This window comes from Hemitrygon akajei, chromosome 18 (genome assembly GCF_048418815.1).
Source record: "Hemitrygon akajei chromosome 18, sHemAka1.3, whole genome shotgun sequence".
Taxonomy (NCBI): Eukaryota; Metazoa; Chordata; class Chondrichthyes; order Myliobatiformes; family Dasyatidae; genus Hemitrygon; species Hemitrygon akajei.
This window is the reverse complement of record NC_133141.1, coordinates 47,462,741-47,478,328: the sequence shown is the minus strand read 5'-3', so window position 1 is coordinate 47,478,328 and position 15,588 is coordinate 47,462,741. Positions and strand designations below refer to the sequence as shown.

Genomic DNA, 15,588 nt, shown 5'->3' with positions numbered 1-15,588 from the left:
GAGATAATGGGGCTTTGGAATGCAGGGGTTAGCCAATGAGAAAATGTTGTTCTTTCTTGTGTGTCTGGGAGCCGGGATTTTCGCGTTCTTTCAACGGCGAGCAATGGAGAGAGCAATTGTAACCCTCAGTCTCGGCCAGCACCTGTTCGTCGAGGGGAAAACAACTTCTGGCCCCGCCAAACTGAGAAATCTCGTTTGTGTGGATGCTGCGTGATGTGTTGCCCAGTTACAAATCCGCACCGCAAAATATCAGACAGTACACCATATGCAATTAAATGATTGAACTTTATAAATCTTAATCTGAATAAAGGGTTAGTAAAGAAAATAAAAAGTAAAAGGTCCCATTTTAAGGAAAAAAGTCTATTATGCATCGTTGGAGCTCACTGATACAGCTATTCATCAACCATCAACCTCCTCCGAGCATTGCCGACCTCCAAGCATAGCCGGCCCTCGGACCCTCGCTCCTCAATCCACTCCATCCAGTGGTCTTCCGACTCTCTCCCCGACAAGACTGCGAAAAATCCGGCTTCCAGACACACAAGAAAGAACAACATTTTCTCATTGGCTAACCCCTGCATTCCAAAACCACGTTATTTCTAGCCATAACCCAAACATCGCTGCTACAGAGAAACCATTTCCTTAGCAGTGGAGCATTACAAGGAAGCCATTACATTAGCCTTAGCAGTGAAACCTTACAGCATGTTACACATGGAAGCACAGTCATCTTCTGTTGTCAAAGACAATTATGAAGGAATTCAGGTCCAAATCTTAACTATGGATCACACTCTGCCCATGAGTACTATACAAATAAAACAATGGGCAGGCTTAAGTGGAGGCTATGCACTCAACCAGAGTGTGATGATATCTTGAAATGTTTAGTTAAATGATGTAGAATTAGCTTGTGGTGGATGGGAGAATGTAATAATGTATATAATTTATGTCTTTATATATAAAATTGACCTTTGGTAGATGCCATTTTGATTGTTAAAAGGGCAGTTTCTAGAAATGTATTCAGCAGGCTTGAATAAAATAAATTAATTTCCTGAAGGACAAAACTAAGCCTCTGTGTTTTTGGATATAAAGATACAAAGCATTTGCCACTAGGTTTAGATAATGGTATTTGCCCTCACATTCTCATTCCCTTTGTATTCTGGAGACTGCCTGTTCATTTTAAAGCTAGTCTTAATCATCACTAAGACTTTAGGTGAACTGCACTGCGATACAAGTACTTAAAAACTACTTGCAATGTGATGCAACCACTGGCTCTGGTGAAAGACTGGGGATTAGATCCAGGCATAAGTGGGCTGCAGGCACAGATGAGGAGACAAAGGGGGGAGAGAGAGCAAGACTCACTGGCATTGTACTACCCCTTCCCCCAAAGTCGAAATAGACACTCTACTCCTACCTTGAATTGTCAGTGCACAAGTTATGCCAGGGGTGTCAAACTCATTTTAGGTCACGGGCCGGATTGAGCAAAATGCAGCTTCATGCGGGCCGGATCAGTCGGACGCGTGCGAACGCAGCTTTCATTGCCTCCGTTTGTACAGCCAGCTCTCATGTGTCTCAGTCTCTGCTATAACTACAAAGTGTTTCACTTTACAAATTCCGTTTCTTATGAAGAAGACTGCCAAATAAACACCAAAAACCCTGAAAACCTGGTACCTGAATAAACTCAGCATTAGCCATATCATACGCCATAGGCGCTTCGATTACTGGGGCCAGCTTTAATAGTAATTAGATATTATCTCGCGGGCCAAAGATAATTCTACTGCGGGCCTTGAGTTTGACATATATGAGTTATGCAATATTACCGCTAACAGAAACTGAATTGTCTAATGGTCTAGAGTCAGGGTCTGTATTCATCTCCTATATCGGCACCTTCATGAGAAGATAGGCACCATGGGCACTCCAGCCACAGAGATATGTTCAATGCCAGGGCTCACTTATGTTTCAATATGATGAAAGCAGACATCCTATCAGCATAGCCTCAGTAAGTTGCGATCTCTCTTCATCTTGCAAAGACAGATGTTGGTGTTTTGGATCAAAATAGGGAATTACTGTACTCTGTACTAGCCCATTCTGTTCAGCATGGCCATGTATTGCTACAAATTGTTTCATGTGGAATTTCAAATGTATAGTGGAGTGATTTATTCAGCATTAAGAATAAAACTAAGAGCCCCTTTCTTTTGACACAAGTCACAAAATGGTGCTACATTCAAATAAATTTATTAGATAACTTGAAGACTGAGGGTTTCCATTCTCCAGTTATTATACTGGTTCCCAACCTGGGGCCCATAGAAGGCTCTATAGCATAAAGAAGTTTGGGAACCCTTGTGCTACTAGAATGCAGTGTGCCCCCACTCCCTACCCCAGAACCAGCACCAGCCCTCCAGCTGCTGCTAGCAGTAAGCAGATCTTTTCTGGACACTCACAATGAGTTGTTGCCCTGAAAGTGCTAATTCTGGCTGCTGTGATACACCAAAGTTGACTGCAGTGTGGGAAAGCTAGCTCTGGTTTCCTTGCAAAGCCATTGGCCTGAGAAATCCTATTCTCCCAAAGGAAGGCAGGATTTTTGGGCTTTGCAATGCCACTAGTTCTCTCTCAAGGTCAGGCACCTGCCCGTGTGGGGGGATCTGTGGTAACCCAGGTCAAACTACAGGTGTGAGAACTTCTAGGACCCAGCAAATGATGACTAACAAAACCTGAAAACCAACTGTCTGCATTGATATGTGGACAATGGCTGGCACCAGAGGTGGGCCTATCATATTTTCCTTTTCCCAGGGAAAGGGAACCAAAAACTAAGAGAGAAAATGTGCATGCAATCATAAGTGGTGTCTTTGAATTGCTGATCTCATGCAGGAAATCTAAGATAGGATGGATCTTTCCTCAGAACAGCGAGCAAATTTGTATTGCTCTTTATCTCTCCCAGCAGCAGAAGTTCAATGTATTACTGCAGGCACCTTAACTTGAGCAGAGGTAAATGAGTGGATATGAAAGATAAGAATCAAAATCCTATGTAATAGATTTGTAAGATCATTGTATAGAATTTTCCATTACCTTGGCTCTTCTCAAATTTCCCTGCAGCCACTGAAGTTCCTTTAAAATTTAGTCATTGTACAAAAGTGGAAAACAAGAGAACCATGCGTGCAACAGTAAACTCCCATTATTGTGCAGATAAGATAATCTTGACATTTTTGTGATACTGCTTGCAGGATAAACTTTGGTCAGGATCACTTGGTAAAACTCCTGGTCCCTCAAATTTTATACAGCTCCATTAGGATGACAATTATCATTCTAACACTCAATGTAAAAGACAACAACTCAGTGTCGCAATGAAGTGGCAGCACTAGGTTAAGTATTCAAACTTCTACCACATCAAACTAATATTTTTTGGTAGAAATAATTTGACAAAATGTTTAATTGCAGACAAATTTCTCGAAGTTGTTTCTGATATGGTGGATACAGGAGAATTTATTATTGCCTGATAATATATTAAACAATTCAATAATAGTGCATTTAAATATTCTAATATCTGCCAAATCACTGATACCAAATCAACTAGTGAATAGAGTTTTCTGGTTAATGATCAATAATTTAGCACTGACAGCAGAGTTAGAAGGATCACTTGTGCAGCTAAACAGTTTGTAACGTAAAATTCCTCTTGAACTACAACATGCAAAAGTACTCGGATCTAGTTTCTGATGTCCTATTAAATGCAATGCTGTTTACAAATGGGTTTTACTCTGCTCAATATTTTGCCTCAGAGTAACAAGAACCTCATTTCTCTGTAGTGCTTCAAAAGGAGTGTAAGATGGCGCATTGCAAGGGGAATAGTATCACATGCATCTTTCTTGCAGAAAATGTTGGGGTGGTTCTCACAACAAAGAATGCCTATAATTTCCTGTGTGCTCATAAACCATGAGTAACTTCCAATTACATTGATATTCAATTGCATAGTAGTGAAAGAAAACACCACTCTGGAATCCATTTTCCAGGCAGCCATCTTTGAGTGATACCTCAAGGGATCTGCTGGGTATTATACAATGTTACAATTAAAATCTTTTGTATCACAGTTTAAAACATGTTTTAAAAGGATAAGTTGTTAATATCTGTTCTACCAAGTAAACATCTGTAGCAAAATAACATAACTTCAAATATCCTCTTAACATCTTGCTATACAACTGTTCCAAATGCATCTTGCTGTGAACAACATCACAGGACATTTGCTAATAAACATTTACCATCTGAACATTATCCCATTTCCCGTTCTGGGCAATCCCAGTTTCCTGTTTTAAATCAATTCCGAATCAGAATCAGAATCATTATGTGACATAAAATTTGTTAACTTAGCAGCAGCGGTTCAATGCTGTACATAATCTAGCAGAGAAAATAATAATAGTAATAATAAATAAACAAGTAAATCAATTATGTATATTAAATAGATTTTTTAAATGTGCAAAAATAGAAATACTGTATTTTTTTTAAAATGAGATAGTGTCCAAAGGTTCATTGTCCATTTAGGAATCAGATGGCAGAGGGGAAGAAGCTGTTCCTGAATCACTGAGTGTGTGCCTTCAGGCTTCTGTACCTCCTTCCTGATGGTAACAGTGAGAAAAGGGCAGGCCTTGGGTGCTGGAGGTCCTTAATAATGGATGCTGCCTTTCTGAGACACTGCTCCCTAAAGATGTCCTGGATACTTTATAGGCTAGTGCCCAAGATGGAGCTGACTAGACTTACAACCTTCTGCAGCTTCTTTCGGTCCTGTGCAGTAGCCCCTCCATACCAGATAGTGATGCAGCCTGTCAGAATGTTCTCCACTGTACATCTATAGAAGATTTTGGGTGTATTTATTGACATGCCAAATCTCTTCAAACTCCGAATGAAGTATAGTCACTGTCTTCCCTTCTTTATAACTACATCGATATGTTGGGACCAGGTTAGATCCTCAGAGATCTTGACCCCCAGGAACTTGAAGCTGCGCACTCACTCCACTTCCGATCCCTGGATGAGGATTGGTATGTGTTCCTTCATCTTACTCTTCCTGAAGCCCACATTCAGCTCTTTCGTCTTACTGATGTTAAGTGCCAGGTTGTTGCTGTGGCACCACTCCACTAGTTGGCATATCTCACTCATGTACGCCCTCTCGTCACCACCTGAGATTCTACCAACAATGGCTGTATTGTCAGTATATTTATAGATGGTACTTGAGCTATGCCTCGCCACACAGTCATGTGTATATAGAGAGTAAAGTAGTGGGCTAAGCACACACCCTTAAGGTGCACCAGTATTGATCGTCAGCGAGGAGGGTATGTTATCACCAATCCGCACAGACTGTGGTTTTCCGGTTAGGAAGTTGAGGATCCAATTGCAGAGGGAGGTACAGCGGCCCAGGTTCTGCAATTTCTCAATCAGGATTGTGGGAATGATGGTATTAAATGCTGAGCTATCGTCGATGAACAGCATCCTGACATAAGTGTTTGTGTTGTCTAGGTGGTCTAAGGCCGTGTGGAGAGCCATGGAGATTGCGTCTGCCATTGACCTATTGTGGCAATAGGCAAATTGCAATGGGTCCAGGTCCTTGCTAAGGCAGGAGTTCAGTCTAGTCATGACCAATCTCTTAAAGCATTTCATCACTGTTGATGTGAGTAAGGCAGTCCACGTTATTCTTCTTCGACACTGGTACAATTGTTGCCTTTTTGAAGCAAATGGGAACTTCCGCCTGTAGCAGTGAGAGGTTGAAAATGTCACATCTACTGATATTGTTACTTACCTACACTATTTACAAATCTGGATATTTATCAAATGCTGTCCAAAGATCCCTAAATATATATCAAGCATATCTGTCCTGTTCGTTGTGCATGTTATTTCTTTAAAAGTGGTCTCTTAGTTTGAATCAATTCTGATAGTAATTTCTTTTTTCACAGATGAAAACTTACTGGTAAAACTTACAGATCTGACTTAATTATAATGAATGAACTTCTGTCGTTATAGCACATGTCCTCTAATCCAGACAACATCCTGGAAAACCTCTTCTGCACCCTCTCCAAAGCCTCGATATCCTCCCTATAATGGGGCCACCAGAACTGTATGCAGTACTCCAGACATGGCATAACTAGAGTTTTATAAAGATTCAGCATAACTTCCTGACTTTTGAACTCAATGACTCATCCATTAAAGGCAAGCATGCCATAAATCCTCTTCACCATCCTATCAACCTGTGCAGCCAATTTCAGGGAGCTATGAACTTGGACCCCAAAATTCCTCTGCTCATCAACACTGTTAAAGGTTTTGCCCTTAACCATGGTCTACATTTGACCTAGTAAGGTGCAACACTTCAAATTTGGCAAGGTTAGAATCCATCTGCCATTTCTCCACCCATATCTGCAACTGATCTATATCCCACTGTATTCTTTCCCAGTCATTTATACTGTCCACTACACCAACATTCTTCATATCATCTGTAAACTTACCAACCCACCCATCTACATTTTCATACAGGTCATTTACATCACAAACAGCAGAGATCCCAGTACAGATCCCTGAGAAACACCACTAATGACAGACCTCCAGCTAGATTAAGTCCCTTTGACCTACCCTCTATCCTTTTATGGGCAAGCCAATTCTGAATCCAAACAACCAGGTAACCACAGCTCCCATAAATCTTACTCTTCTGGACGAGTCTCCCATGAGAGACCTTGTCAAACACTTTCCTAAGATCCATGTAGACAACATCCACAGCTCTACCTTCATTAATCACCCTTGTCACCTTGTCAAAAAACTCAAGTTAATTTGACACAACTTGTCCTGTACGTAGTCATGCTGGCTGTCCCTAATTAGGTCATGTTTTTCCAAATGCTCATAAATTCTATCCCTAAGAATTCTCTCCAGTAACTTCCCTACCACTGACACGAAACTCACCGGTCTATAGTTTCCAGGATTATCCCTGATTCCCTTCTTGAACAATGAAACAACATTAGCATTCCAGGTCCTCACCTGTGGCTAGAGAGGAAACAAAGAAATTGCTCAAGGACCCAGCAATCTCCTCACTTGCCTCTCTCAATAACCTGGGGTATATCCCATCCGGCCCTCAGGACTTATCCACCTTAACGTTCTTTAAGAGACCCAACACTACCCCTTCTTTACTTCAAAATGCCCTAGCTTATCAATACACTCGGCACTAATCTCCCTATCCTCCACACCTTCTCCTTGGTAAATAATGATATAAAGTACTTATTAAAGACCTCACCCACATTCTTTGCATTCAAGCAAATGATCCCCACTTTATCCTTGAGTGGCCCCACCCTGTCCCTAGTTACCTTCTTGCTCCTGATGTATATATCATATTTTATATAAGGGAAAGTTGAAGATCCCCATGACAACAATCCTTTGTTCTTACACCTTTCCTTAATCCACCTGGATATGTGCTCCTCAATGTCTTGGTGGCTATTGGGTGATCTGTAATACAATCATATTAGAATGATTGCACCCTTTCTATTTTTGAGTTTGACTCATATAGTTTCAGTAGATGAGCTGAACTTATATGTCCCCTCTGAGTGCAGTTGGGATATTGGAGGTGCAACTCTTCACCCCCCCCCCCCCCACCTCCCTTTTACCTCACTCTCTATCTTTTCTAAAACATTGAAACCTTGGAATATTAAGCACCTGTTCCCTCTCCCAACCAAGTCTATGTACTGGCCACAACATTATATTTCCATGTACTGATCCATGCTCCTAAGTTCATCACCTTTACCCATAGTGTTTCTAGCATTAAAACACACACACATCAAACTATCCATCCTATCATATCTATTACTTTGCTCCTGCCTGTTTTAACTGACCCTAACATCTACCTTCCTCTCCATCCCTCCACTTTCTGACCTGGTGCTCATCCCTCTGCCAAACTAGTAGCACTAGAGAACTTTCTGGCCAGGATATTGGTTCTCCTCCTGTTCAGGGGCAAATCTGTCCATCTTGCTTACTCCACTGGTGTTCACCCTTCTGCTATCTGAAGGATTGACAGACAATATAAAACATACCTGTTTTTTCCTGTGCCTTCTCTCTGAAACCTTTGAGTTTTGCACTCACCTAGGTCACTTACTCAGCCTCTTCTCACCAAATTTGTGATATATTTGATTCCGACTTCTCAAGCCCAAGTTCCACAATCAAAACAAATTATAACAAGTGACTCAGCACCCTTAGCCTCTAACTGTTCTTGCTGAAGCCTCATGAGCCAAAGCCTGACCACTCTAACACTAGCCCATTCCAACAAGACGGGTAAAATTATTGTACAATATACTGATAAGAGTTGGCAATCATTTAAAGATCATGAGTCAAAAAGAATAGAATTTACTTACTGAAAAAGAGCCAAAGGCTTTAAATTTATTCAATTTAATTGCATGTTCTGCTCATTAATTTTATAGAACAGTCTGTGCTTCTTAATTCATAGATGTTTAATTGATATCATCTAATCAATTTTTAGCATTGATGAGTCTCTTTGTCCTATTAAAAGAATTGTTCAAAGAATTAATACAAATATTTTATACAAAAATGTCTGAATTATCAGAGATACCGTGTATCATTACAATATTTATTAAATCATTAAAGCATTGATTTTTCAAATCTATTTTAAATGCTATAATTTTACTTTAAGAATAATCGGTGAAAATCCATTATAATGCATTACTGATGTAAAGTTAGAGATTTTATAACACATTTTAGGTGATAAGGAATGATAAAAATTTAAGTATTCTTTATATGTGTCCATTGATTATGGAATCAATTAACATCTTATCCAATAGGATATTCATAATCAAGTCTAATGAATGTTGAATATATTTTTCAATCTTCTTTAATTTGGAATTGCATCAAAATTAAACTTATCCAAATTTATTAGCTATCATTTGTCACTTTGAATGCATTAGCATTGTTTTCACTCCTACCTTTTAACCAGACACTGGGGTTGCATTCAGAGACTTGCTTGCATCCAAAAGATCTATCCTGCATGAGAGGTCATTCATTGGTGACACAGCATGAATTTTAAAAGGAGTTTGGTGGTCTTGGGACTTTTCAGTAGGCAGCAATCACAATGATCTATTAGACACTCAGCAGGGGCCAATAAAAAGAAGCGAGGTGTAAGCAGAGCAGTCATGTGTGAGTAGACAGTGTTAGAGTGGCCAGGCTTTGGCTCAACAGGCTTAGGCGAGAATAGGCTTGGGCAAGCAGAGGTGGAGGTTCTAAGTAAGTTTCTATTAAGTTTTTTTTCTATTACTAGTACATGTACATAACCAGTACATTGAGAATGGGTCCAGCATTAGTGGTATGCTCCTAATGTGAGATGTTGAAATATTTGGAGACCTCCAGTCTCCGTGATAACTACACCTGCACAAAGTGCACTGAGCTGCAGCTCCTTAGAGACCATGTTGAGGAACTGGAGCTGCAGCTGAATGGCCTTTGGCTCATACAGTAAAACAAGGAGGTAATAGGAGCTATAGGGAGGTAGTCTCCCAGGTACCTGCTTCCTGGCGAGGGAAAGGGAATAGACAACCAGTGTAGAGTACCCCTTTAGCCATTCCCTTCAATCATAAATATATCACTTCGGATATTTTTGGAGGGGATGACCCATCAAAGGGAAGCTGCAGTGACCTGATCTCCGACACTGAATTTGTCTCTGTGGCTCAAAAGGGAAGTGGGGAGAAGAGGAGTGCAGTAGTGATAGGGGATTCCATAATTAAAGGAGCAAATAGGAGATTCTGTGGATGTGAAAGAGACACTCATGTGATATGTTACCTCCCAGGTGCTAGAGTCAGGGATGTCTCAGATTGGGTGCACAACATTCTAAAAGGGGAGGGTGAACAGCCATGGTCCATATTGGTACCAATGACATAGGTTGGAAAAGGGATGAGGTACTGAAGAGAAAATATAGGGAGGTAGAAAGCTAAAAAGCAGGGCCAACGGGGTAGTAATCTCTGGATTGCTGCCTGTGCCACATGCCAGTGAGAGTAAGAATAGGATGATTTGGCAGATGAAGGTACAGTTGAAGAATTGGTGCAGGGGTTGGGGTTTCAGATTTATGGATCATTGGAATCTCTTCTGGGGAAGGTATGACTTGTACAAAAAGGATGATTTACACCTTAAGCCCAAGGGCAAGTTTGCAAAAGCTACTGGGGAGAGTTGAAACTAATTTGGCAGGGAGATGGGAACCGGAGTGATAGTGCTGAGGATGGAGCAGTTGGTTTACAAACAGAGCCATTGTGAAGTGAGACTGTGAGGAAGGGCAGGCAGAAGATAAGGCAAAATTACAGTCCGTGGGTTGAGTTGCACTGTAACATGGGGACAAAATCAAAAAGGGTGATGAATACAGGACTGAAGGTGTTATATTTGAATGCATGCAGTATATGGAATAAGGTAAATGATCTTGCCGACTGGTGGCATAGTGGCATCAGCCCTGGACTTCAGGATGAGAGGTCCTGAGTTCGAATCCATCCGGCTCCCTTGCATGCTCTCCAACCATGCCTGGGTTGAGTGTCGAGCTAACAACTCGACCTCGTAAAAGAAAAACCTGGAGAGGGATGGGTTCCGCCAGGTTTCAGATGCCCAAGACACGCCATACGATGAGCAATCACCAAAAAGCTTGTCATGACGGCGCCCCAACGACTCCACCAGGAGTTAAGCGTACACACACACACACACACACACACACACACAATCTTGTCACACAGTTAGCGACTGGTAGATATGATGTTGTGGGCATTGCTGAGTCATGGCTGGAAGAAGATCATACCTGGGAGCTTAATATCCAAGATACACATTGTATTGAAAGGGCAGGCAGGTAGACAGAGAGGGTGGAGTGGCTCTGTTTGTAAGAAGTGAAATCAAATCCTTAGGAAAAGGTAATATAGGATTGGAAGATGTAGATTCCTTGTGGGTAGAATTAAGAAATAGCAAGGGTGAAAAAGACCCAGTTGGGAGTTATGTACAGGCCTCTGAACAGTAGCCAGGATGTGGGATATAAATTTCAAAGGGAAATAGAAAAGGCATATAAAAGGGGCAATGTTAACAATAGCTATGAGGGATTTCAATATGCAGGGGAAATCAGGTTGGTGCTGAATGCCAAGATGGTTTTTAGAGCAGCTCATGGTTGAGCCCACTAGGAAAATGGCAATTCTGGATTGGTTGTTTTGAAATGACTCAAGTTTGATTACGGGAGCTTAAGTTAGAGGAACACATAGGGAAAATGTGATCATAATATGATAGAATTCACCCTGCAATTTGAGGGGGAGAAGATAAAATCGGATGTATCAGTATTAGAGTGGAGTAAAGGGAATTACAGAGGCATGAGAGAGGAGCTGGCCAAAGTTGTTTGGAAGGGAAGACCAGCAGGGATGATGCAGAACAGCAATAGCTGGAGTTTCTGAGAGCAATTTGGAGAATACAGGAAAGATACATTCCAAAGAAGTATTCTAATTGGAGCATGAGGCACCATGGCTGACAAGGGAAGTCAAAGACAGCATAAAGGCAAAAGATAGGGCATATAATATAGCAAAAATTACTGGGAAGGTAGAGGATTGGGAAGCTTTTAAAAACCAATAGAAAGCAACTAAAAAAGCTATAAAGAGAGAAAAGATTAAATATGAAGGTATATGAAAGAGGATACAATTTTTTTCAGATATATAAAGAGTGAAAGAGAGATGAAAGTGGAGAACAGACCACTGGAAAATGACATTGGAGAAGTAGAAATGTGGGACAAACAACTGACGGACGAACTTAATAAGTATTTTGTGTCAGATTTCACTGTGGAAGACGCTAGCAAAATGCCAAAAATGCGAGAGGTCAGGGGGCAGAAGTGAGCATCGTTGCTATTACAGAGGAGAAAGTGCTTTGGAAGCTGAGAAGTCTGAAGGTAGATAAGTCACCTGAACCAGATGCACTACATCCCAGTGTTCTGAAACAGGTAGCTGAAGAGATTATGCAGGCATTAGCACGGATCATTTAAGACCCACTAGATTCTGGAATGGTTCTAAAGGACTGGAAAATTTAAAATGTCGATCCACTCTTTAAGAAGGAAGTGAGGCAGAAGAAAGGAAATTATAGACCAGCTAGCCTGAGTTCAGTGGTTGGACAGATGTTGGAGTCTATTATTAAGGATGAGGTTTCGGGGTACTTGAAGGCACATGACAAAATAGGCCAAAACCAGCATTGATCCCTCTTATCTGACAAATCTGTTGAATTATTTGTGGAAATAACAAGCAGGATAAACAAATGAGAGTCAGTGGATGCTGTTTATTTGGATTTTCAGAAGGCCTTTGACAAAGTGAGTCTGCTTAACAAGATAAGAGCCCATGGTATTAAAGGAAAGATACTAGCATGGAGAGAAGATTGTCTGGCCTGCAGGAGGCAAAGAGTGGGAATAAAGGGGGCCTTTTCTGGTGTTTTGCAGGGGTCAGTGTTGGGACCGTTTCTTCTCACGTTATATGACACTAATTTGGATGATGGAATTGGTGGCTTTGTGGCCAATTTTGTCAATGAAATGAAGATAGGTGGAGTGGTAGGTAGTGATGAGGAAGCAGAGAGTCTGCAGAATGGCTTAGACAGATTGGGGAATGGGCAAAGAAATGGCAAATGGAATATAGTGTAGGGAAGTGCATGGTGTTACACATTGCTAGAAGGAATAAAGGCATAGACTATTTTCTTAATGGGGAGAAAATTCAAAAATCAGAGTGCAAAGAGACTTGGGAGTCCTTGTGCATAATTCCCTAAAGGTTAGCATGCAAGTTGAGTTGTTGGTAAGGAAGGCAAATGCAATGTTAGCATTAATTTTGAGAGGACTAGAATACAAAAGCAAGGATGTAATACTTAGGCTTTATAAGGCATTACGCAAGCCACGCTTGCAGTATTGTGAGCAGTACTGTGCGATTTGGACCTCTTATTTAAGAAAATGTGTGCTGGTATTGGAGAAGGTCCAGAGGAGGTTTATAAGAATGATTCTGAGAATGAAAGGGTTAGCATATGAGGGGCGTTTGATGGCTTCTGATAATATGGGAGTCTAGGACTAGAGGGCACAGCCTCAGAATAGAGGGACATCCAATTTAAACAGATATGTGCAAAAATTCTTTAACCAGAAGATGGAATAAAATAGGGTGAAAAGGGATAATAAATCAGTCATGATGGAATGGCGGAGTAAACACGATTGGCTGTATGACCTAATTCTGCTCCGATGTCTTATGGTCTTGTGGTCTTAAAAGTACTGTTTCCAATCTGGTAGATAGTGCAAGTTCAACCAGGATAAGCCATGATATTTAGAAACTAACCAATTACCCAGCCATGAAAAGATGCTGGTGCATTGCTCACATCACATTTACAGCACATACTTAAGGACAAAAATTACTTAAAATTGAACTAAAATAATGATTCTCTCAAGCCTTAGCCACCATTATTTGTGTTTCATCTCTATAATGTATCAATTTTAAAAGAAAAGCAATAGGTAGCTCATGAAATACAGGTTGACCATGTCTGGGGTCAACCACATCGCTCCTAGATGAATTACTATTATGATCGCCACTTAAGCACTCTGTACTTCACAATAGATGTGATTGGGCTCAGCAGTGTTGAATCCCAGGATCAGATGGACTACTGAACCAACGTGCAGAACTGGAACTTGATACTGATGGAACAGATCTCAACAAAAGTTGATGCCTTTGTGGGTGCAAGAAACAAAAAGTTGTGAATTTAACAAGTTAGTGATTTAAACAAAGTCAGAGATCAGGAGTCCAAAGAAATTACTTAGCAGACATAAACTTTTATAGATGCAAATTCAAGGGTAAACTTCCAAGGTCTCGACTAGCCACTCCGTTTGGAAGGAAGCAGAACACAATGCACCTGATTTTCTATGAAGACACTTCACCTTATTTTGAACAAAGGAAACAGGCTGGAAGCAGTTATCTAATATACTATCTTAGGCAACTATGTTTTATACGCCAATAAAATTAAATAGGTTACTGACAAATCCTTGAAGATTTTGGTTCTGGGTGTCCTGTGTCTTTTTGTGGGTTTAAACTATTAATTGCAGTGTGTGTAACTGAATTTATAATATATTTGATAAATGTTTCCAGAATTGAAAATATACAATAGATACATCAAGATTTCTAGAATTTGATTGGGCTTCATTGCTGAAACATTGGCTGTGCAACATTTATCATTTTAAACATATATTTAAACCTTTTTTATATCAGCCTTTTCCTAAAACCATAATTTAAAAATGCAGTTCTAGTTACCGTGAATAACACAGTTGCTCCATTACATCATTCTCTACTTCAGTGTATAATCATGACATTTCACCATAGTAACATAACAGTTTGAACAAAAGTGGGCATTATATGCAGATATGATTAAACTCCGGCAGTAAATTGCTGTCTCCAGCTGAAAATTACCAGCATATTGACTGGCGTTATTATGTTGATCTTGAAAGAAGGAGAAAATGGGCAACATGTAATGTTTATAGTTTGATGCTAGGCTTTTGTTCAGTCTTCTAGTAAATGGGAAGTGACACCCACCTATGCATCCAAAATCGCTTTGTATCAAATATCCTTTATCCTTGAGCTGAGTGCTGTGAATACCATTCTGGCCCAATTTGAATGAAAGAATTGGGCCACCATGAAATATGGGAATGTTATCTTCATTCCATAACTGCACTGCAGCAGCAATGTCTACTTTGAATTTTTAAAAATAGGAATTACATTACTTTAATTAAAGAGAATGGGAGTACTTCCCTTTAGAGTGTCTTAAAACAGTTGTGTGAGTACTTGGATTTGAAATGCCAGCAGAATGATAATTTGAGAGATGGCCAAAGAAGAAGAACTTTTGAGTAAAAGTGAAGAGCATTAAAAACTAAAAGGAGTGATGGGATCTGGCACTGAACAGAAAGAGTTCATTCACAATAATTCACATAAAAGGTGGCCAAAAGTGATGGATGGGAGACCTCTACAATATCAATCTCTGTCTCTCCACGGTGCTGTTCTTGCCACATCCAATACCTGCTTCTCTTGATCGCTAATAGTGTTTGCACTCATTATTGTAAAATAGATGAAAGTGGGGGGGGGGGGGGTTGTCAAACCTCCACATCAGTGATAAAAACATAAAATAAAATCTGGACGTTAAAGAATGATTGTTTACTTTAGCGAAATAGCCAAATCTGCTTCATGGTGGTAATGAATTTCAGACCTGTGTTCAATTCTGAGACTCTGATAAAGACTGGGTTTCTTATAGATGGAGACATGGGTGGATCTTGAGGATTTACAACTACAAACTGCAATCTACTTTTAGTAACCCATTGTCTGGCATGTTGAAAGGGTGGGTTAATGAGATTGTAAAATATTGATGGAGTTCATTCCAAACACTGCAATACAATTCATCGTGTTTCAGAAATGCCACATTTAGTTTCACAGGTTTAAAATGTGTTAAGAATATGATTATATACTGAGATAGCTTAATAATGGATGTAAAGATTTAGTAAAAATATTAAATGTTTTCAAAGTTATCAAAGTTAACAAATGTAAAATTGGAGAGGTTCATATCCAAAAATGTAAACCTTGT

General features: G+C 40.1%; 1 protein-coding gene across 1 annotated transcript in view; it reads left to right on the top strand.

Annotated features, from left to right (window-relative positions):
• acbd4 (acyl-CoA binding domain containing 4) overlaps window positions 1-15,588 on the top strand; it is a 245,714-nt gene that overhangs the window by 92,475 nt on the left and 137,651 nt on the right. The gene's annotated exons all lie outside the window — the stretch shown is intronic.